This window comes from Rhineura floridana, chromosome 2 (genome assembly GCF_030035675.1).
Source record: "Rhineura floridana isolate rRhiFlo1 chromosome 2, rRhiFlo1.hap2, whole genome shotgun sequence".
NCBI lineage: Eukaryota > Metazoa > Chordata > Lepidosauria > Squamata > Rhineuridae > Rhineura > Rhineura floridana.
The window spans coordinates 119,642,436-119,666,921 of record NC_084481.1 but is presented as its reverse complement, the minus strand read 5'-3'; the positions used below and the strand labels follow the sequence as shown (position 1 = coordinate 119,666,921).

At 41.7% G+C, this 24,486-nt stretch overlaps 1 pseudogene; it reads right to left on the bottom strand.

The window, feature by feature from the left end:
• Positions 1–2,308: 2,308 nt before the first annotated feature.
• LOC133378495 (5S ribosomal RNA) lies at positions 2,309–2,427 on the bottom strand (annotated as a pseudogene).
• Positions 2,428–24,486: the final 22,059 nt, after the last annotated feature.

Sequence of the window (24,486 nt, the reverse complement as noted above, 5' to 3'; positions counted from 1 at the left end):
GAAGATCTGTGGGGTTTTTTGCAGATCTGTGTCCTTTTTTAAATAAGTGTCTACCTAAGACTTTAATCTTATACAGCAGATTGCTCTTACATTCTTACAATTATCTCTCAGTGAAGAATATAGCTTATGCAAAAAAGAGAAACTATTACCAACAAATATTGATTGATTGATTGATTGCATTTGTATACCGTCCCATAGCTGCAGCTCTCTGGGCAGTTTACAACAATTAAAAACATTAAAAACAAATATACAAATTTAAAAACACATTTTTAAAAAGCAATTTAAAAACACATGCTAAAATACCTGGGAGAAGAGGAAAGTCTTGACCTGGCACCAAAAAGATAACAGTGTTGGCGCCAGGTGCCAGCAGCGTCACTAGCGGGAGTGTGGGGAGGGGTGCGGACCTCCGGTGCATGCCCTCCCAGGGGCATGGACAAGGTGGCTGGGCTTGCTCATGGACGCGCGCACTCAAGGCCCGTCCATGCCCCTGGGAGGGTGCGCGCCAGAGGGGCACCCAGCCGGAGAAGGTCTGGGAACGCCTGCGCCTCCCTCACCCCGCCGACGCTACTCCTGGTCTCGCCCGCCCGCCCTCTTGCCTCCGAGGAGTTGGAGCAGCCTTGCCGGGCAATGGTGTGGGGCGGCTCTGGGTGTCACCCCCCTCATGGTAACACCCGGGTGTGGGCCGCACCCTCCGCACCCCGGTAGTGACGCCCCTGCCAGGTGCACCTCATCAGGAAGATCATTCCATAATTTGGGGGCCACCGTTGAAAAAGCCCTCTCTCTTGTTGCCATCCTCTGAGCTTCCCTCAGAGTAAGCACCCACAGGAGGGCCTTAGATGTTGAGCATAGTGTACGGGTGGGTTCATGTTGGGAGAGGTGTTCCATCAGGTATTGTGGTCCCAAGCCATGTAAGGCTTTATAGGTTAAAACCAGCACCTTGAATCAAGCTCAAAAACATACAGGCAGCCAGTGCAAGCAGGCCAGAATCAGTTTTATATGTTCGAACCGCCTGGTCCCTGTTACCAATCTGGCCCCTGCATTTTGCACAAGCTACAGTTTCTGAACTGTCTTCAAAGGCAGCCCCACATAGAGCGCATTGCAGTAATCTAACTATTGGACAAGGGAAAATCTGAAAGAGACAAAAAAAGTTGAGAGAGGGACACAATACAGTTTTTCAAAAACCTTGAGATCCAGCTGTTTATTTGCTTTATTCCGTGACACCATATATATAAAGCAACATGCATATAGCCTTAGCAAAACTCCCTCTCTCCCACCCCACCTCCTTGCTAGTTTCCAGGCCCATCCGTTGTGTTTAATTCAGACAGAGCCTCTGTGCAATTGTTCAGATTAGATGCCAATTGCTACCCCTCTGCTGTAAAGCTCAAGCACCCAAAACCTTAACACGAAAATGAAAGCTCCATTTTCACATTTCCATAAGTGAAAAGATGTTTAAGTATTGGGAGACACTGAAAGAAATTCTGCAGTTTCAAGATACTTCAACTTAACTGCTAATTGCAGGGGACCAGTGGGCGTAATTTTGGCACTGTATTAGCTCTGCTACTCCATGAATAATTTGCATACAAAATGCTTTATTTTGGCAATCTATTAAAGAGCTATACAGTATTTGTGGCTTATCACATTCACGCAGGAAGCAGGATCCTTGGCCATCTCGTTAAATTCTGTTGATGCATAACAATTTAAAGCATGGCACAAGCTGGTATGACATTTAAAAGATGCCTTCACTTAATTATATTACACAAATATTGGGTTGTTTATCCTTGGGAATAAAGTCTTTTTGAAGTCAGAGTTGGCATGTACATAAAGGAGTAAATTTTAACTGATCCCTCAAGTGGGCCTCCTAGCTGCAAATTGGGGTGCTTGCATTTTTAAAATTATTTGTGATAAGCATTCCATTTTTTGAATACAGTCAGTGGAGTTTGGGTGTTTATTTTTTTTCTCCCTCCCTCTTCTTTTTTGATGGTGGAGAATGTGTTGCTTAACAATAAATCATGTCATGAAAATGGAAAGTGTGGAGTGTGGAGCAGTGGGGGAGAGATTGAAATTTTACAAACAATGCCTTCATGACAGTTACTAGCTGCAAAAGCAATATAATTAAAATTGTGGTGTGTGATTGTTTGTGTTTGAAAACAATCTTTACTCCAAAAGTAAAAGAGTCATTGAAAGTTTTGTTGTTGTTATATGCCTTCAAGTCGATTACGATTTATGGCGACCCTATGAATCTTAATTTGGGGGGGATATATTCATAGGGTTTTCATGGTAAGAGGTATTCAACCATTGCCTTCCTCTAAACCTATGGCACCCGGTATTCCCAGGAAGTCTCCCATCCAAATACTAACCATGCCTGACCTTGCTTAGCTTCCGAGATCAGATGAGACTGGGCGTGTTCAAGGTAGTATAGCCGTAGGCATTGTAAGTTTAGTTTTACACTATTTGTGTGAAGAGAGGACAAAAAATAAATTTCTTCCTTTCTTTCCAAAATAGCATTATACCATGATGGATAAACGCATGTTACGCAAGTTGGCCCTTCAAACAATGTACAATACAGACAATACCTAGAACTGTAACTGTCTAAATTCTAGTTGTTGTTCATGAGACTTCCTATGGCACATGCATATGCCACTTTTATAGCCAAAGGGGTGCTACACTTTTGAAATTTGTTACTGAGTCAAACAGATAGACTTTTGTAGCTGGTGAACTAGAAGCAACACATAAACGGAGGAACGACTCATACTTTGAATTTTATAGTTCTTGGCAGTACCTTTTGCTGGGAATCTCAGGAGGGAAGAGTGCTCTTGCACTCAGGTCCTGTTTGCAGGTTTCCCTCACGCATCTGGTTGATCACTGTGAGAACAGAATGCTGGACTAGATGGACCTTTGGCCACATCCAGCAGGCTCTTCTTACGTTAACTATTCTTCCCTGTGCTGGCTTTAGGCTTCTATACTGATTTTATGCTATTTCTCTGCTAGGTTTTATATGCACTTTGATCTGCTTTTACACCAATTCTTGTTTGTTTTTCTCATATTATTAATATGGTTTTAATACAGTGTTTGTGATGGGATTTTAATCTTTTGTAAACCTTCAAGAGGACTTTGTTGAATGGGTGGTATAAATGTCACTTAAACCTTTCCAGTATATTGGGTTCCCTCTGTTGTTATAATTATTTTTATTTTGACTTATTAGATAAAAGAGTATCCTCCCTTCTGTCCTTGCCTAGCCCTGCACAATATACTAAGGCACCTGATTATTTTTTTTAAACTGCATGTGCACTGCAGCCCACTGATGGAAATGAGGGGGAAAAATGTTTAAAATTATTACTGCTCTTGTGATTGAGTGCAGCAAGGGAATGGTTTTGGTTTAGAAAAAAATACAGCACTTATGATAAATTCCAGCTCTCTAAAAGTAATGTGGGAAAAGAACATACAATATGCAGAACACAGGATATGCAAACAGGAGATGGAAGCGCATCGCCAGTCACGTCACAGACCATTCTTCCCGTCGGGTGAGTAAATCATACTTTTCCAGGCCACATTGGGCAGGATGGCACTACAACTATGTTGCAAACCAGGAAAATCACCACAAACCAAGTCTCCGCAAAGATGGGAAAACAGGAAAAATATATTAGATACAAAATACCGAGTAGTAAAGTCTGAATTTTTGATTATAACTGAATGGATGAACGATGTTAATTCTGGAGAAAAGAGCTAGTGAAAGTTCAATATGCCCCCAAGGCGAGCTAAGCTACATGTGTTGCAAACAGACTATAGTGCAGCAGAAAGGGACCATTTTTAGCCCATGGCCCTCATTCCCTCTTGGGCAATCCTCTATGCCATGCCAGTACTGGGAGGGCCAGAGGCAAAAGTGGGTGAAGCAATGGATGTGACTTTTTCCTTTGTATTGTAGGTTATATTCCAGCCATGCAAAAGCCAGAGGTTTCTCCACACACACATATACCTTCTTCTTCTGCCCAGGCAAGCAAAAAGAATGTTCATAGTTCAGGGATAGCTAGGCAAAAACGCTCAAAGAGGGCTAGTTAGAGGTGTGGTCTGGGGAAAGGGGGTGTGGCCTGTGGAGAGTTGTGAGAGTTAGATAAAGAGGCCTGGAGGGATGCATTTGCCCCCTAGGCTTGACATTTCCTATCCATTATACAGAAGGAAACATAGCTTGTGCTCATTTGTGATAATAGATGGGTTGGGCACTTTAAGTGGGGAGAGGTGGCAAGTGTAGGTCACTCCCATATATATTACCCTTAAGAGGATCTGAAGCTACAAGGACCACACCTCCAACCTCCAATTATGTTACAGCATAAGGTTAATATGGCCTGACACAACTCAAAAGTCTCTCTACTACAGAAAGCCCCACACAAACGCTTTTCCAATGGAGTTTCAGGGATCACACCACCACCAAAAAAGAGCCACTTGAGACAGAAGTATTATTTTGATATCACAGGACAGGGGTCTGAAGGATTTCAGGAATGGAACTGCAACTTAAAATAACCCCGTAAGCTTCATGACATAATCTGAACTGCTTCAGGAGTTAATGGGAAATGTTAGCACTCCATCAACAATATAGACAATATCCTCATGGGAGAGTCAGCGGGAGTGGGGTATGGCAGCTGTTAGTGAAGTCTATGACAGGCTTAAATTTTATTTTCTAAAGGGAATCATTTTCTAACAAATCACACAGATTTGCAATTTATACATAGCATTTACCAAATATTGCAGAAAACATAACTATTACATTCCAAGCCATAAAAATTATATATTGATGAAAAATGGGCACATAGAACACATCCATAATATTTCCCGGTAACAATAAATGATGCAGCATGCAAATTTTGTTGCCATTCTTAGCCTTACATTATGCTTATGTGCTTTTTAAATGCTGTTAATTTGTTCATCTTGATGTTGCTGATGTACATTGGTTTTATCAATCATTTGATATTTGAATTCAAACAGACAAGCCCACTGTGTAATTCAAAACATCTCAGAGTTTTTATAGAAGGAGCTGGCCATTTTCTGCTCAGTTACTCAGTTTCTATTGCAATGATGTGCATCCACAGGATTGCATTCAGATTTATTCTAGTGGAAATATATACCTAACAATGTTTCATCTAAATAATGTCACCCATCTAAATGTGTCATCCATAAACTTTTTTAAGGTGATCTCATAAGATGGATAAACAGGAAGATGGGAACTAATGGACAACACTGTGGATAAATATGCATTGAAGTTTGTTTGATTGTTTATATCCTGTCCTTCCTCCTAGAATGAGCCCAGGACAGCAAACAAAAACACTAAAAAACACTCTAAAACATATTTTTAAAAGACTTTAAACATATTAAAACAAAGGATCTTTAAAAACATATTAAAACAAAGGATCTTTAAAAACATATTTTTTAAAAAAAAGCTTTAAAATATCTAAAAAAAATAATTCCAACACAGATGCAGACTGGGATAAGGTCACTACATAAAAGGCTTGTAAAACTGGAAAGTCTTCAGTAGGCGTTAAAAAGATAACAGAGATGGCGCCTATCTAATATTTATGGGGAGGCAATTCCAAAGGGTAGGTGCCACAACACTAAAGGTCCGCTTCCTATGTTGTGTGGAACGGACTTCCTAATAAGATGGTATCTATAGGAGGCTCTCACCTGAGAGTGCAGTGATCGACTGGGTATATAAGGGGTAAGACAATTTCAGGTAAGACGAAGTTTTAATGGAGACAGGCAAACCCCTGGGTAGGCTTCAGAGGCACAATCCAAAGAAACAATGAATACAATTCAGCCAAAGTTAAGCACTTTTAAATCACAGCAGTTTCAGCATGGTAGAGAGAAGCCCTGCTCTCCATGTGAATACTGTACCATCCATGCAATCACATGGGCATTGCATATTCTGACACAATTCCATTTTCTTAACACGCAACTGCTGATGTGTACTTTCCTGCTTTAATTGCAACCTCTGTTTACACCACAGCTCTGCTTTCAGCACGTCCCTAGAGCAGAGACCATAATTTGACAATAAAAAATAAAATTTACTATAGAGGAGCATGTCCTGGTATCATTTCTAGACTTGCTACACTGGCAAATACATGCTTACGATGAACATGATAGCTGTTGTGCCAATATGCATTCCAAAATGCAGAGACAGGATGGACCAATGCCGGATGCATCCCATCACAACAATGTAGGTTGTGTAGATGTTCAAACAAACAATGTTCAAACAAACAATGTAGATGTCAACATCTAAGGCCCTCCTCCGAGCTCCGACTCACAGAGAAGCTCGGAGGGTAGTAACAAGATCGAGGGCCTTTTCAGTGGTTGCCCCCGATTTATGGAATAGTCTTTCCTATGAGGTGCGCCTGGCGCCTACAGTTTTATCTTTTTGGCACCAGGTTAAAGCCTTTTTATTCTCCCAGGCATTTTAATCTATTTGTGTTTTTAATCTATATCAGGTTGTTTACTTGTTTAATAATGTATACTTTGCTGTTCTTGTGATTTTATTGTATTTATCCATGTTGTTCACCGCCCTGAGAGCCCTTGGGCTGTGGGCGGTATATAAATCGAATAAAATAAATAAATAAAATAAATGTTCAAACAAAAGTGTGTACAAGCCTGGGTTTCCACTTCTCAGGGAGTCTCTTCTTCTGCATGTGCCAAGTGGGAATATGTGCAGGAAAGAGGGATGTTCCGCCTATCACATCTTCCATTGGACAATACTGCATCTTGAGTAGTCCTCTGTGGTAGATGTCTCTAATGAAATGGTGCTTCACATCTATCTGCTTGGTTCATGAACTCACCCCTTCTGACTCCATGAGTCTGATGTATCCTTGGTTGTCTTCATGCATCACAAAAGGCCGAGGTCAAATACTTTGAAAGGTTCAAGTAGTCATGTCAACTGTCTGCTTGCTTCAGAAGCTGACACATACTCTGCTTCTGTGGAAGAGAGTGCTACAATCTCTTATTTCTTACTTGCCCAGCTGATCACTGTATCTCCATAGTAGAAGATGTTTCCACAGGTGGATTTTTGATCTGTAGTGTCTTCAGCCCAATCAGCATCTGCATATCCCACTAGTTTGGGATCTTGAGTAGCCACTAACTTCAATTTCATGGTTGCAGTGCACTTCAGATATCTTGCCATTCTCTTGATTGCTTTCCAGTCCATCTTGGTTGGAGAGCTGATTTTTTTCCACACGTATCCCACTGCTGCTGCCACATAACAGTGCTGACATATAGAAGTTTCCCAATGGCTTGTCTGTAGCTCTCACGGTCTTCCCATGGTTTGTTGTGCTTTCAGGTATTCCTATTTCCATTGGAGTAGGTGCTGCATGTGCATCCTTCGGTCCTAGACTTTTGAGAACATCTTTGATCTTTTGTCTTTGACTCAGCAAGAAGGATCCATCTTCTTCTCTTTCAATTTGTATCCCAAGCTAGTGAGTGGCATCACCTAGGCACTTCACTTCAACCTCCTTGTTGAGATGATTCACTAGTTGTTGCTTGTCCAGTGGGTCTTGATAAACCTAGAGTAGATCATCCATGTAAATCAGTAAGTAAGTCCATCTGTTGTTCCTGAATCTGCTGTGCAGGCATGGCTCTGCTATGTACAAAGCCTTCTTTCAAAAGCATTTTGCTCAGTTTCTCATTCTAGATTCTGACAGTCTGTTTATGTCCACACATGGATTTTTGAAGTTTACATAGTAGGGTTTCTTTTCCTTGAACGTCAAACCCTGGTGGTTGTTGAATGCAGATTTCCTCTTCTATTTCTCCATGCAAAAATGCTGTTTTTATATCCATGTGCTCCACCTGCATTTTCTTGTTAGCAGCAACACTCAGAAACGTTCTGATGGTCGTGTGTTTGACCACAGGAGCAAATGTTTGATCGTAGTCTTGTCCATACTTTTGAGAGTATCCTTTGGCTACTAGTCTTGCCCTGAATCTCTCAATGTTTCCTTCAGCTTCCAGCTTTTTCTTGAATATCCACTTGCAGCTTACAGGTTTTCTTCCTTGAAGGAGCTTGGTCAGTGTCTAAGTTTGATTCTTGTGTAGAGCTTCCAGCTCTTCCTTAGCTGGCTGCCTCCACCTCTCAGCTTCAGCTTTGGGTAAGGCTTCAATCTATTTCCAGGTCTGTGGCTCTGAAAATTCATCTCTCATGGGGTAAGGAAGCCTTTCTGGTGGTACACCTTTGTTGGTGCATTCAGAGCGTCTGGGTGCTGGTGCTTCAGCTGCCCCTTCTCAGATGCCTCTTCTGGCTCAGACTCCTTGCTTTCCTCTGCTGGTATATTATTGTGTTCCCTTCTGTTGTGAAAGAATAGCTCAGTTTCTTCTTCCATTTCACTGTCATCTGTTTGGTGTGGTGCCCCTTCTGGTTGGTGTGTGCACTTTCCTTCATCAAAGTGGACAGCTCTATATACTCCAGCTTTGCCAGTTTTGAGATCTATCCCTTCTGCATTGAAGAATATCCAATGAATACTTCTTCCTTGGCAGAGTTGTCAAATTTTGACCTCTTTTGTTTCGGGATGTGCACAAAGGCCTTGCACCTGAACACACAAAGGTGAAACACACTTGGTGTGTGTCCATGCCATAATCGAAAAGGTGTCTTCTTGGTTGCAGCTGCCGGAATTCAGTTCTGCAGGTAGGTGGCAGTCACTGCTGTTTCCCCCGAGTATTTCTCTGGTAACTGCATCTTCCAACAAGGAATGAATCATCTGTCCAAGAGTCCAATTCATGTGATTTGTGAACCCATTTTATTCTGGAGTATAAACAACAGTAGTCTGGTGTTCTATGCCTTCTTCATGTAGAAAGTCTTGCATAGCTCTGGACACAAATTCTCCTGCATTGTTGGATCTTATAATATGTGGCTTTTTGTAAAATTTGTTGGATACAATTCCAATACAGTCCTTCAATTTTTGAAGTATTGACTTTTCTCTCTCAGTAGGTACATTGTACCTCGAGTAATCATCTATGAAAGGGGGCATGAAAAACTTCTGCCCTATGATGGCATTCTAATGGGTTCACAAAGGTCTGTGTGAATTAATTGTAGAGGTTTTGTAGTTTTCATTATTCTTAGGAAATTTTTGTTTCACAATTTTTGTCTTTACAACATCCACATTTTTCTATAGATTTAAATTGTCCAATTTTAATGCCTCTAGCCAATTTTTCATTCTCTAGAGCAGCCTTTCCCAACCAGTGTGCCTCCAGATGTTGTTGGTGTTGACCATTGAACTGTACTGTCACTGAGTTTATTTTTCCATCAAGTCTGCAAGTCTGGAAATCTGTAGCTAGAAGGAGTTATGTCTGGGAACGGACAGCCAAGGCCGTTGCCATGGTAGCATCAAGATAGACTGGGAGAGTTCTAGCAGCTATCACAATTCCCATCTTTCCTGACCATTGGCAACGCTGGCTGAGGCTGATGGGAGTTGTGGTCCAACAACATCTGGAGGCACACTGGTTGGGAAAGGCTGCTCTAGAGCATTTATTCTGGCTAAGCTGGCATGTCCTATTCTTCTATGCCAAACATGTATACATATAGAATCACAGTTTTCTTTGGCTGTTTTTGCATACATAGTTTCAAAATATTCCAAATGCAAAAGTCCATTTTTCAATTTTGCAGTGCAACACACTTCTTGGTCTAAAACCCAACAAATTTTGTCATATAAATGAAGTTCACTTCCAAGTTCCATTACTTTTGTGGCACTTATTAAATTATCTTTGAAAGCTGAAACAAATAGGCAGTTTTTCAGATCAGGTTCACTGGCTCCGTTTGGCGTTTTGCAAAGTAGCTCCACAGTGTCTATTCCTTACAAACAAGCAGGGCTGGGACCACCGGTTGGGCCAAGGAAGTGGTTAACGCCTCCTTGAGGGAGGGAGTAGTCCCTGGTAGCCTCAAGGAGGCAGTAGTGAGACCTCTTTTAAAGAAACCCTCCTTGGACCCAGATAATCTGAATAACTATAGACCGGTGGCGAATGTCCCTTTTTTGGGCAAGGTTTTGGAGCGGGTGGTTGCCAGCCAACTCCAGGCGCTCTTGGATGAAACTGATTATCTAGATCCGTTTCAATCCGGTTTCAGGCCCGGTTTTGGCACCGAAACAGCCTTGGTCGCCCTGTATGATGACCTTTGTCGGGAGAGGGACAGGGGGAGTGTGACTCTGTTGATTCTCCTTGATCTCTCAGCGGCGTTTGATACCATCGACCATGGTATCCTTCTGGGGAGAGTGTTGGCTATTAAACCGAGAAAGCAGAGGTTAAATTTCCACAAGTGAGCTACGTGACTTGGAAGCGAAAGTTGGCAGAGCTCGAGCCATCTTCAAGGACACGTTGCTAAGCAACCTAGGCTCGGGCAGCTGGCCTTATCTATATAGAGGGCCAGCAGACACTTGTGAGTGTGGGGGTCGAGGAGTTTGTACAGAGAGAGCTGTGATATATTGTCAGTAAAGTAACTCTTAAAACTTATTGCTTGTCCGGCTCATTCCTTCAACTGGCATCTAGCCTGTCACTATACTGTTCTGCATCCTGGGCATCTGCTTGCGCCAGATCCAACATCCAACAGAGACTCGCGGAGTTGGGTGTCGGGGGCACTGCTTGGCAGTGGTTCCGCTCCTACTTCGCGGATCGTCACCAGAAGGTAGTGCTTGGGGAACATCACTCGACACCATGGACTCTCCATTGTGGAGTCCCCCAGGGATCGGTCTTGTCCCCCATGCTTTTCAACATCTACATGCAGCCGCTGGGTGCAGTCATCAGGAGTTTTGGAGTGCGTTGCCATCAGTACGCTGATGACACGCAGCTCTATTTCTCCTTTTCATCTTCCTCAGGTGAGTCTGTTGATGTGCTGAACCGTTGCCTGACCGCGATAATGGACTGGATGAGAGCTAATAAACTGAGACTCAATCCAGACAAGACCGAGACATTGTTGGTGAACGCCTTCCCTGCTCAGATGGTGGATGCTTACCCTGTTCTGGATGGGGTTACACTCCCCCTGAAAGAACAGGTACGTAGTTTGGGGGTTCTTCTCGACTCTTCCTTGTCTCTCGAGGCCCAAGTGGCCTCGGTGGCACGGAATGCGTTTTACCATCTTCGTCTGGTAGCCCAACTACGCCCCTATCTGGACAGGGACGATCTCGCCTCCGTTGTCCACGCTCTGGTAACTTCAAGATTGGATTACTGTAATGCGCTCTACATAGGGCTGCCCTTGAAGACAATTCGGAAGCTTCAGCTGGTGCAGAACGCAGCTGCCAGATTATTGACGAGGACCAGTCGGTCTTCGCATATAACACCTGTCCTGGCGCGTCTGCACTGGCTTCCTATTTGCTTCCGGGCGAGATTCAAGGTGCTGGTTTTGACCTATAAAGCCTTACACGGCGTGGGACCTCAATACCTTGTGGAACGCCTCTCTCGCTATGAACCTACCCGTTCACTTCGTTCAGAATCTAAGGCCCTCCTCTGGGTACCAACCCATCGGGAAGCCCGGAGGGTGGTTACGAGATCTAGGGCCTTTTCTGTGGTGGCCCCTGAGTTGTGGAACAGCCTCCCCGAAGAGGTACGCCTGGCGCCTACACTTCCATCTTTTCGGCGCCAGGTAAAGACCTTTTTATGCTCCCAGGCATTTTAATCTTCTTAACTTTTTAAATCTTTTAATCTGTATTTTAATTTTTGTAGTATTTATTTTGTTTTTGCTGTGCTTTTCGTTGTTTGTTTGTATATGTTTTTGTATTTTTATTATGATATATTGTATTTTATTTTGTTTGTTCACCGCACTGAGAGCTATTTCGCTAAGGGCGGTATATAAATTGAAATAATAAATAATAAATAAATAATAAAACATCTCCTGATGCTGTAATTACATTCTGTGTATGGGGGCTAAAGTTTTTTAAAAGATTTTGTGTTGTTGCCCCAGTGTCAATTAAAAATATGGTTTTATAATCATTAGAGAGCCAGTGTAGTGTAGTGGTTAAGGTGTTGGACTACGATCTGAGAGACCAGGGTTCGAAGCCCTACATAGCCATGAAGCTCACTGGGTGACCATGGGCCAGTCACTGCCTCTCAGTCTCATGAAAACCCTATTCATAGGGTCGCCATAAGTTGGAATCGACTTGAAGGCAGTACATTTACATTTATAATCATCATTCTTTCCATCAGATACATGGTAATGGTATACTTCACTTTAGTGTGGCTATTTGTTTTCCTTTAAGCTTGCTTCTCTTTAAAATCAACTCTCCTCTATTCCTCCTAGCATATTCTCTTTGAAGGTAATAAGGAGATTTGCATTTGAAGCAATTTTTTCATTGTTTATCTGTGCCCTGCTGTGGCTTTGGGGCATGACTCATCTCTCTACCCTGCTTTTGTTTGCTGTTTCCGCCCACAGCAAAATTTGCTTTTTTGGATAGAGCTTGTGTCAGCTTTTCACTGAGACAGCAGTGTCGGTGGGGGTGCAGGCAGGGCTGGAGATTCCCTGGTAATTGCCGGGCCGAAAGTCCTCAGCCAGCAGCTGGGCTATAAATCTGCCAGGCTATCAAGGAGGAAGCAAGATAAGGGCAGGGGCTGTGCCAAGCTTACGTGCCAAGCCAGAAATCCAGAAGAGACGTCAGTGAAGGTCTGGGTCCAGTTTGCCAAGAGATCAGTCTAAGTCAAGGTTCAGGGAATAGGAAGACACACAGTGGTCACACCTGACGTTGTAGTCAGCAACACGCTGAAGCCAGGGCCTGTCTTTTAAAGAACACTTCTGCAGACAGGTGGGAACAATCACGCCTCTGGCTTCTGCAAGCGTGCCAGCCTTAAAAGGACAGGCCAGCCCCTCTACTGCCTGACTTTCTGTCTTCACTCTGCAGGTGGGAGGGGAGCCTCCTGGTCACTGTCTGATTGTGGCTGAAGAGCTTCAGCTGTGTCTTGGACACCCTCCAGCTGAGGGGGAGTAGGAGCTGCAGTCTCAGAAGTTTCCTCTGTTTCCCCTTCTGGGTCTGTGGCTGTTACTCCCGAGTCATCCTCATCTGACGAGTCCTCCAAAGGGGCCATGACAGCTTGTTCCTGTCTTTCCTTATAGTCCTGATCTTTAAGATATGCCAACATTTGGTCCAAGTCCTCATCCAACTGTTCTAGTATGCAAACTACCACCCAATGATGGTCACTTAGAGAGACCAGTAATATAGCTTTCTGCAAATCCTCATCTAAAGATTTTCCACAACTTTCTAATTCTCGGAGCAGACTTGTAAATATGTCTAGACATTGATTGAGACTCTCTGTGTAAGTTTGCCTCAGCATTTACAGTGATTTATAGAGAAACATCACATGATTTTTAGATTTTCTCTGATACACTTTCTGAAGCTTTCCCCATATTTCTTCAGCATTTTTACAGCCCATGCAAACATTTACTACCTCATCTGCTAAAGCAGAAATAAGAAGAGACTTAACCTTGGCTTGCTTGCCCTTCCAGGAGGCAGTGGCTGCTTGATCCACTACTGCTGAGGATTCAGGATCAGTCAGAACTGCATGTAGATCCTCCCCTTTCAAAAGTGCCATCATTTAAAGACTCCAACTCACATAATTGTCTTTCTCCAGCCTTGGGACGCTTGTCTTGTGGTTGATTCTTCAGCCATGATTTCCTATATTTTGTTCTGCTTTTCCTTCTCTAACCTAAAGTCTCTTTTTGATTTCTTTTATAAATCACACACAGTACTTATTTTTTTAGCTTTCAGGCATGACTCGCAATTCAGTTTAGCTTACTGGGCCCATCACCTTTGTTATGTGTATGGAGAGTTACTCAGTGGTCTGAACTGTGTGTGCCAGTGTATGTGTTTATCTAAGAAGCAGGCCTTTAACCTGCATTTAAAACATTGAGACTTAAGACTTAGTAAAATAAGAAAAAAAACACTTTATTTATAGAAATACATAGTAGATAGGAAAGGCATTCCTAATTCTATCTAACTAACTAAATTAGAGGCGCAATGCCCTCATGGTTCAGGAGAGAGAACAAAGATAAAGATGTCTCCTTTCTCCTTGGACAGTCAAAGAAAAAGACAAAGGAAGGAGGGGCAGGTCAGCTTTCCTGAGCATATCAGTTTAGAACGGAAGGAAGTTAAATAGAGAAGAGCACAGAAAAGGTTGGCAAGCCTAGCCAGCTGGAGAACCCTAACTCTATCTTCTTTCTAAAAGCAAACACAAGAACCTAAACAGGAGTTGCTGTTGCCATGCCTCCTACACCCCTAGAATTAGGTATGCTTTTCCTATCTACTATGTATTTCTATAATACATAGAAAAAGTAGCTTTTTCTTAGTTTACTAAGTTGTAAGTCTCAATGATTTAAATGCAGAGTAAAACCCTGCTTCTTAGTTAATACACACACTGGCATATGCAGCTTAGACCACTGAATTACTTTCCATATGCATAATGGCTCTTAACTTCTACCTGGTTTGTTTATATATTTTAGTCTACTGATGCTTCAGCTTGGTTTCTAGCTAATTCATCCAACAGTTAATTACCACCCTACATTAGTGGGTAAAGAGGAGAACTAATTTTAAAGGCTGCTCCACACATTACATTTTTCATCTGCACATAGGAAAACTAACAGATGAATGCAAAGATTGTATACAGTAGGGGCACACAAGCCACAAAATAAGGACTTGCCATTGTGTCCTTTTGTATGAACAACAAAGGGTCTTACGGCTCCATAAAGACTTACAATTTTATTATAGAATAAGCCATAATAATAAATCTGTTAGAGTTTAAGGTGCACCAAGACACTTTGTTGTTTTTGCTATAGCCAACTATCACGGCTACCCCTCTGAATATGCTGAGATATAACATGCCTTTATTGTTGTGTAAGATGTGGAACATCTAAGCTTTGGACAGAAAACAGCCTCAGCTAGTGATCCAGAACTTTTTGACCTTGAATTATAATTCTTGTTTGTTTAATTGCTTGCACAGCACCTTCCAATGTTTAAGTGCAAGAGATTGATGAATTGATTAATTAACTGGCAGCTCCTGTTTTCTACACTCAGAATACCATTACTGTGCAAACTAAAACCTGCAGGTACAATGGTAAAAAGTGTCTCCAGTTATTTCTGTCTATTTACTCTTATCACAGCAATTAAGAAGTTTGTTACATGTCTTTCATGGATTTCAGATTCATGGCCTTTGTAACATGACTAAGGGTGTTTTCCAGATTTCTGTGGGATGATCAGTACTGTGAATCAGAGAGCTAAATACCCACAAACCATATGTTTGGATGAGTGATGGTGTTAGTCCACATGAATTAGCAGGATCAGCACCTGATAAGAGTTATCACCAGAATTAAAAACCAATGGTAGCTCAACTGCTCCCTAGTGGGAATATCAATGATGTATTTCTCTTGTGAGGGCTGACGTCTCACTACCATCACTCCAAAAAGTAATGTCTCAAAGCAAGTTAAGGGACAATTTAAACAGACACACCAGTGTCTGAGGCCACTTTATATGTTACACTGAGATTAATTCCCATGTTGGAAAAAACTAACTTGCAGCTTAAATATGACATCATTAATTATTATCATCATCATCATCACATACACAGAAACACACACACAAGTACACAAGCTGAGAAGTTGAGGTATGTGGCAGCTTCCATGTCAGGCCCTGGCTGTGAAATTCTATCCATTCTGTAGCATGGTGTTCCAGTCCTTGGATACCTTGTGTGGGTCAACAGAAGTCTCATGGTTCTTTACTTGGCCATGCCTGCCTAAACCCAAATTGGAGGAATAAACAATTCTGCTTTGTCTTGAAAGAGAACCTAAAACCTGAACTAATGCCAGAAATACAGATACCTTATTGTCAGAACAATATCTGTCTTGCCTGGGAGCTTTCCTAGGTCCTGACCTGGAACTTGCTACTTGTTGCTGGACAGCTCCTACTCCAGTTAGTCCTCACTTATTACCCCATGGTTTGTCAGCCTGGCTAGAACAAGACAACAGAAAGCTGCATGGTGAGAACATGTGCAGTCTCAGGCAAAAGGGTTGTGTATAAAAGGCTCCAGAAGCAGCTCTGGAATTCAGAGATTTCCTGCAACATGGACAGTTTTGCATTATAGTTCCGCATATTTTGAGGTATGCATTTTATTTAAAGTGACATGAATAGCATTAGTCCAAGCAGGAATTTACATCCATTGATCTTTTTATTACTGGAATGAATAATAGGCAACACACTGTCCATAAAGTGGTAGCAGCAGTATTGGACATGCCATTCACACCACACTGTTTGGGATACCATAGGTACTAACCAGTTGAAGTGAAAATCCAAGAGGTTGCTGTGCATCTCACCTCCATAATAAAATAACTATTGAACTTGTACAAATCTGCAAATCCAGCATGCATCTAATCAGTGCAATATTATATTGTAAATTGCTTTGGGAAGCCTCATGGGAAGTGATTCATATATGAAACAAATAAATAAAATATCCTATGCCCTTTATCATTTCCACTCTACACCCAGGGTTGGTGTGATGTTAACACAGTTGAAAGATCATCAGCTTTGGTGTCAGTAGAGAACTAGCCAAAGCTGTGATGAGTGCTGTCATTATTACTTTTGACAAACACTGAAGTAACATTATGTGATCATGTCTTGCTCAAAGAAAAATTAGGATCTCTCAATGTATCAGTGCTCCTTTTCCAACAGGAACTGTTGGCCACATTCACATTCTTTCCAACTCTGCTGTGACAGAAGCATGACAAACAGCCATGAGTGATAGCCTAGCCTTCTTTTGACTTTTTTTAAAAAAATCTACGTACCAATAACATTTCACTTACTGTAAAAGGCAAATTTGTGACTCGCTAAAATCTAGCTGTGTTTTTTTAAAGTCAATGGAGAGATAAAATTTGTCTTAACTTGTGGTTCATCATAAGAAAACTTTAATGAAATGGGGTGAAGTTAGATGTGGCTATGGAGGTGATGAAGACTACAGAATAACTCTTCCCAGTGGCCTTTCATCTGAAGAATGGAAAACTACTTTTGTTAGTGTGAATTGGGAGGGAGCAACAAAGAAAAGGCAATGAAGTCTAAGAAATGGATGGGGCAAAGTAGACCAGTCTATTCTATCTCTTTCTGTGCATTCTGCTGATCAGTTACTTTTTCACTACACCTCCTATAAGTGTATGCAAAATCATGAGAAAGCTTTGTGACATATTAATCAGAAATCAGGCTCAACTTAAACATCAGAGATTTAAGCTTGCACAGTTCTTGAGAGCAAATGGAATATTTCAGACAACCTCATCAGCATGTTGCAGTCTACTTAGCAATATATTTAGCATGTTGCTGCTTCTGATTCAGTGCCACAATCCTTATGAGTTTTCAGAACATTTGGCTGACTTTCATCAAGTTTCACATGCAGTGCCAAAAGTGGTAGTCCTTCCTTCCAGATGGGGGTTGAATGTTGATTCCCATTTAATGGTTACTGTAAATAGTTCTACTGTGTTGTAGGACATGAAAATATAGTAGAAGCATGAGAGATGTCACTAAAGCAACTTAATACCCAACTGGAAGATATTTATTTAATGTTAATAGTTGTGATTATGGAATGCAATAGAAATGGAGTAAGGTATTATAAAGAATGTCTCCAGCTTCCATTGGGATGAAAGGTGAGGAGGCAGGTACACTTCAAAGTTGTAATGAGTGCTATCATTATTGCTTCTGACAATCACTGAAGTACCACTATCTGATCATCTGTCTCTCACTTAAAAAAATAGGACCTTGAACTATCAGTGTTCTGCTGGTATATGATTATAGAACAGCAATCTTAAGAATGAGAGTTTACTGGCTGTTTTTCTAGACGGATGCTGCCACCTTCTGGGGGCCAAAAGCCTTGCTTCTGTGGACCTTATACAGGGATGGGCATTTCCTTTATTTTATTTTGTTCAATTTTTATACCGCCCGAAGCCAGAGGCTCTCTGGGCGGTGCACAATAAATACAATACAATAAAAATACATTAAAATGACAATAGTAACACTGAGCATATATTTTAAACAATTAACAGCCTGGTCTGTATAACAACAATAAAATGTAAAAATTTTTAAAAGACTGGGAAAATAAAAAGGTTTTAACCTGGCGCCGAAAAGATAAAAGTGTAGGCGCCAGGCGAACCTCGTCGGGGAGACTATTCCATAGTTCGGGGGCCACCACTGAAAAGGCCCTAGATCTCATTACAACCCTCCGAGCCTCTATGTGAGTCGGAACTCGGAGGAGGGCCTTTGATGTTGAACGTAGTGAACGGGTAGGTTCATATCGGGAGAGGTGTTCCGCTAGGTATTGTGTAACCTTTAAAAAGTTTTTGTCAGTGACTGGACTATTGAAATAATGGGAATATAGCAGCATTTGGAATCTGAATACATTTGACAGGGGAGCCGATAAGCCAGCAAAGATCATGTTTAACTATCTTATCCTTCTATAAATTTTTTATCAAGAAGAAAAGTATATTATGAGTTCTTATTGTTGTTGTTGTTATTCTATCACCAGCATACATTGTAGCTCGCATAGTTACATATTCAGGGCCAGCGCCAAAGGGCAGCCAGGTCAGGCCCTGGCTGAGGGCCCCTGAGGGGCCCCTCGATAGAGTGGGGGAGGAGTAGCACTCCCCTTCCACAATCTGTGGCAGGGTAGCTGCCACAGATCGCAGGGAGGGAGCTTGCAAGCTTCCTGCCCATTTGCTGGCTCCACCTACCTATCTTTCCTGTCTTTTGCGGCTGCGCACACTGCTTGCACAACGCTGCCATTAACCAAAATAGTGGCCAAGGTTTCCCTAAGGTGCTGATGCCCCTGCCACCATCTTGGTTGATGGCAAGGATGCGAGCACATAGCATCCTGCGTGCCATCAACCAAGATGGTGGCAGAGGCTTCAGCCCCTTAGGGAAACGTTGGCCACTATCTTGGTTAATAGCAGTTTTCCACACACTGCGTGTGCAGCCGCAAAAGACAGGAGGGACAGGTAGGTGGGGCATGTGTGCTTGTGTGTGTGCATGTGTGCACACACATTTATTTTATTTGTTTATTTATTTGTTCTATTTTTATACCGCCCGACTAGCATAGCTCTCTGGGCGGTGTACAGCAAAAATACAAAATACATACGATAAGAATCCATAATAATACAGCAAAAACACATATAGAATAATGAAAATCTAAAATCAATTACAGGAAATTTAAACTAGATAAGATTAAAATTAGATTAAAATGCCTTGGAAAAGAGGAAAGTTTTAACTTGGCGCTGAAAAGCTAGCAGCGTCGGCGCCAAGCGCACCTCATCGAGGAGACTGTTCCACAATTCGGGGGCCACCACTGAGAAGGCCCTAGTTCTTGTTACCACCCTCCGAGCTTCTCTCTGAGTCAGAACTCGGAGGAGGGCCTTCGATGTAGTAGTGTATGGACAGGTTCATATCGGGAGAGGCGTTCCAGCAGATATTGTGGTCCCGCGCCGTGTAAGGCTTTATAAGTCAAAACCAACACTTTGAATCTGGCCCGGAAGCATATTGGAAGCCAGTGCAAGCTAGCCAGAACAGGTGTTATATGCTCAGACCGCTTGGTCTTCGTTATCAATCTGGCCACCGCGTTTTGCATGAGCTGCAGCTTCCAAACTGTCTTCAAAGGTAGCCCTACGTAGAGCGCATTGCAGTAATCCAATTGCGAGGTTACCAGAGCGTGTACCACTGATGTTAGGTCCTCCCTGCTCAGATAGGGACGTAGCTGGGCTACCAACCGAAGTTGGTAGAACGCATTCCGTGCCACCGAGGCTACTTGAGCCTCAAGTGACAGGGAAGGATCTAAAACAACTCCCAGACTACGAACCTGTTCCTTTAGGGGGAGTGTAACCCTGTCTAGGACAGGGTGTATATCCACCATCTGATCAGAGAAACCGTCCACCAGCAGCATCTCAGTTTTGTCTGGATTGAGCCTCAGTTTGTTAGCTCTCATCCAGTCCATTATCACGGCCAGGCAGCGGTTCAGCACATTGACAGCCTCACCTGAAGAAGATGAAAAGGAGAAATAGAGCTGCGTGTCATCAGTGTACTGATGACAACGCACTCCAAATCTCCTGATGACCGCACCCAACGGCTTCATATAGATGTTAAAAAGCATGGGGGACAGAACTGACCCCTGCGGGACTCCACATTGGAGAGCCCACGGTGTCGAGCAATGTTCCCCAAGCACTACCCTCTAGAGACGACCTGCTAAGTAGGAGCGGAACCATTGCCAAGCAGTGCCTCCAACCCCCAGCTCCACGAGCCTCTCCAGAAGGATACCATGGTCGATGGTATCAAAAGCCACTGAGAGATCAAGGAGAATCAACAGAGTTACACTCCCTCCGTCCCTCTCCCGACATAGGTCATCATACAGGGCGACCAAGGCTGTCTCAGTGCCGAAACCGGGCCTGAAGCCCGATTGAAATGGATCTAGATAATCAGTTTCATCCAATAGTGCCTGGAGCTGGCTAGCAACCACTCGTTCCAAGATCTTGCCCAGGAATGGAACATTCGCTACTGGTCTGTAGCTGTTGAAATGTTCTGGGTCCAGGGAAGGTTTTTTCAGAAGTGGCCTCACTGCCGCCTCTTTCAGACAGCCAGGGACCACTCCCTCTCGTACGTGTATGCGCTGGGGCCCAGGGCAGGCTGGTGCCCAAGGGCCCCAGCATGCCTGCCGCTGGCCCTGTACATATGAGGAACAGACATGATAGGTCCCTGCCCAAAATAAGCTTACAGACAAATAGGTCTCAAAGGAGCTTGCAATCTAAGACAGACAATGGGAACACAACTATGGGATGGAGGAAATAACCAAATGTACTGAAAGCTAAGATGGAATGTGATACTGTAATAGAACAGAGAGAGAGCAAATACATTCTTTAAGCAAATGGGGCTTTTAAAGTCCATGACCAGGTTCAATAACGCTGGGGCTATGTAAGAGTAACAATTTAATCCTAAACATGTTTACTCAGAAGTAGATTCCATTGACTTACCGCTCTAGTAATGGTTGCAGCTTTATGGTCCCACTGCTAAAGTAAGGGGATGCCTCAATTTATCAGTATTGCTGTATCACTGTATGTCAACATGCCTTCCACACATGGCTGTGAGACTTGCTTAGGATGAGAGCAGGGTTACACCACTAGTATATGAATGACATATAAATGTCTTTTGGAGCAACCTTGATTTTTCAATATCTACATGAGGTTGTAGTGATAAACCTCCCTTCCAACTATCTGAAGGACTATATGGATAATAGATATTTCAAAAGGTGTAAACTACAATAAAGATACTTTAATTCTTATTCTCATGATGAAATTATGACCAGACATCACTGTAGTGAGCTCCCTACTAGGAGGAAGGGCAAGATATAAATCTAATTAATAAATAAATAATAGTCAGTGCTGTTTTGTGGTAAAAAAATGAGGTGCCAGTACTCATACCTTGATAAAAGTGACAGCAGAGAAGAGGCAACCATACTCTGTACTAATGAGTACCATGACCAGAAACAAAACAAAAAGCTGACTACAGTTATGGAGGCCACATTAGTCCAATATGACTGAAACATATTTTAAATGGTAATAGCAAAATAGCCCTTGCCATGCATACAGATATATTTTTTAAAAAACAGATGTTTGATATATAAGGCGGGGGCAAGGGGAGACAGGTTACATTCTGGTACACCTGTCTGAAGACTAGTGATTGAAAGATCTGTCAATTTCAGTTCTCTGAGATGGTATTTTTTCCAATCCAAAATTTAGTCCTCCACATTTCTGCAACAATTTGAGATTTAAACAAAAATCTCATGAAAATATATCCTAATAAATACATTTTTGTATGGAGTTTTGACTAATGTACACATTTTTGCAAGCAATTTCTCTAATATAATGTATTTTTGTATGTTACTTTTACTAATATATTTTCCCTAATATATGCATGTCTATACACATTGGTTGCTTGGAGAACTGCACTGCAAAATTCGGAGAAATGTGAATTTTGAAGGATGGCGATTTCAGTTCTCATATTGTTTTGGAAAATTCAAATTTGATAGATTTGGCTTTGCATGGAATTGAATTTCTCCTCCATCCCTACTGAAGACAATTATAAGAATTAGTAAGGTATCTCTCTCAGATCTGGGCAGTATTAATTTCTCTACACTTCAGGGAGCAACAGGAATATAACTCACTAAGAAATATCCCAGAGGCAAATGACAGTTTGAGAACAGCAGGAACTGATGACTAAACAGAGACCAGATTCTAGTCTCAGAACAGTCAGGAAAGTGGTCCACATTTGAGAGATGAAGAAAAAACACAATTTGTCAACAAGTCAATATTATCAAAAGGCCTAAATTCCAGACTATTATAGGCTTGATTTAAAGATGCAGTGTTGTTACTCAGGAAGCACACAATCTTTAACTTTCAATAGCGGTATGCACGTGACCCCTAGCATGTTTGACATGTCTTCTTTGACTTGAATTCTTGAGTTATGTCCCTCATTTCCAACAAATCCTCCATTCCTTTCCTGAACACACTTTCTTTGTGCCTTGTCTCTCGCTTTGGAAAATGGAAGATAAATCGTCACTACATATAGCTGTGAGAATAAAATGTTGTGGTGGTAATCATGGTGGCCATATAAATAAATACCTTAGATAAATTTCACCTCTTTGCTTAAGTATAATGAAATACTTCCCATTGATTCCTTTTACCCTGCCAAATGTAAGGCATTTGGAGTCATTTTTTTTTTTTTGCTTCCGTTCCTCTGCCTCAGCTTTGAGTTGCATCATTTAGAAAGAAAGAGGTAACTCCCAATTCTGTCACTGTAAGGGCTGCTGCTAGCTGAACTTTCTTTTGCTAGCCAGTTTGAGGAGGTTGGTGCTTCATCAACAGGAGCTAATGGCAGGAAATGCTACTGATAGCTGGGAATATTTGGCTGTTTTTTCTTCCTTTCCCCAACAGCATCTTCCATGAAGCTAGGTGTTGTTGGGATATGGAGAGAGTAGGTCTATGCCTTTTGCATTTCTTTGAGCAAGCGTTGTCTGTTTGCTAAAATATTTGTACTTCCAGGACAGGGCTCATAGAGGCTTGTTTTTTTTTTAGTGTTTTTCCTTTTTCATTGTTTCTGGATTTTTCCTAATCCTCATGGATTATTTTTGCTCAGGAATCTTTCAGTGGAGACCAGTGGAACTCACCACAGCAAGTCTGGTAGATATGGATCTTTGATTAACATACAACAATTTCTTTTCTCATTATTCCCCAAAGCAGAGCTTGGAAGATTACTTTTAAAAAGTAATAAATTACAGTTACAGTTACATGGCCCCCCAAAAGTAGTAATTACCGTTACAATTACAATTGCTCTGAAAGTAACTGATTACTTTACTTTTACTCAAAAGTAATTGCTACAATTACATTTTAGTTACTTTTTTTAAAAAAATTGCCTACAAGGTGCTGGCCTTGGCTGCTGCACATCTAAGTAATCTAAAACAATATTAAAAATAAGCACACACACACACAGAGGGTAGTAGAATTTTTTTATCCATAAGATTAACAGAATGGCATAACAGAATCTCACATCCCCTCACCCCACCCCCAGCAATGATGATACCCCAACACACATATTTTTGTATATATATATATATTGCCTCCAGCTCTTTTCTCCTTCCACTCCTGTCAATTTTTAAACAATTGTTTTCTCCACGCCATCTCGCTCTCCACCTCCTCCCTCATTGCCTCCTAAGCACCCACAGAGCATGAAGGAAGAACAACGCTGCACAGAAGCCCAATTTGAAGCACATGATTTTTATTCACAAATCAGAGGAGCAGAAGACTTCCCCTGCTCCCCCCCAAGTAATGCACAAAAGTAATGCTGGAAACATAACAATTACTCCTCAAAAGTAATGAAGTTACTATTCGTTCTATTATCAGCAAAATGTAATGAAGTTACCCGCTCGTTACTCAAAAAAGTAATAAATTACAAGTAATTCGTTACTTGTGACTAGGTACTTCCAAGCTCTGCCCCAAAGTCCCTAAATTTATCTCAATACAAAGAAAATCCTCTCACTGAGTTTTTAAAGTAACTTAAGTAACTTTTCCTGTATTGTTTTAGAATGCCTTTATAATATAATGAAACTTTCTTTCTGTTTGATATTTCTTCCGTTTAGTGTTTGTAGTAGCTTGTAGTTTGTAGTAATTGTGTCATCTACAAAGCTGGGGTCATTTTTTTGTAATTTTCTGTTTATTTTATATCACGTTTTCACTGTTTTAAATGAATATTTACAACTTGTTACCATTTGTCAGTTATTTTTAATAACATTTTAAACTTTCTTTTGGTGTGGTTCTCGCTCTTTGATCACTATCCATGTGCTCACTGGAGTACATTAAAATAGAGAGGACGGAGAATCTGTTTTTCAGTGGCCATCAACTTGGATGGTTTTGAAAGAGGATTAGTCATATTCATGGAGAATAAGGCTATCTATGGCTACAAGCCTTCATGGCTATGTTCTCCCTTCACT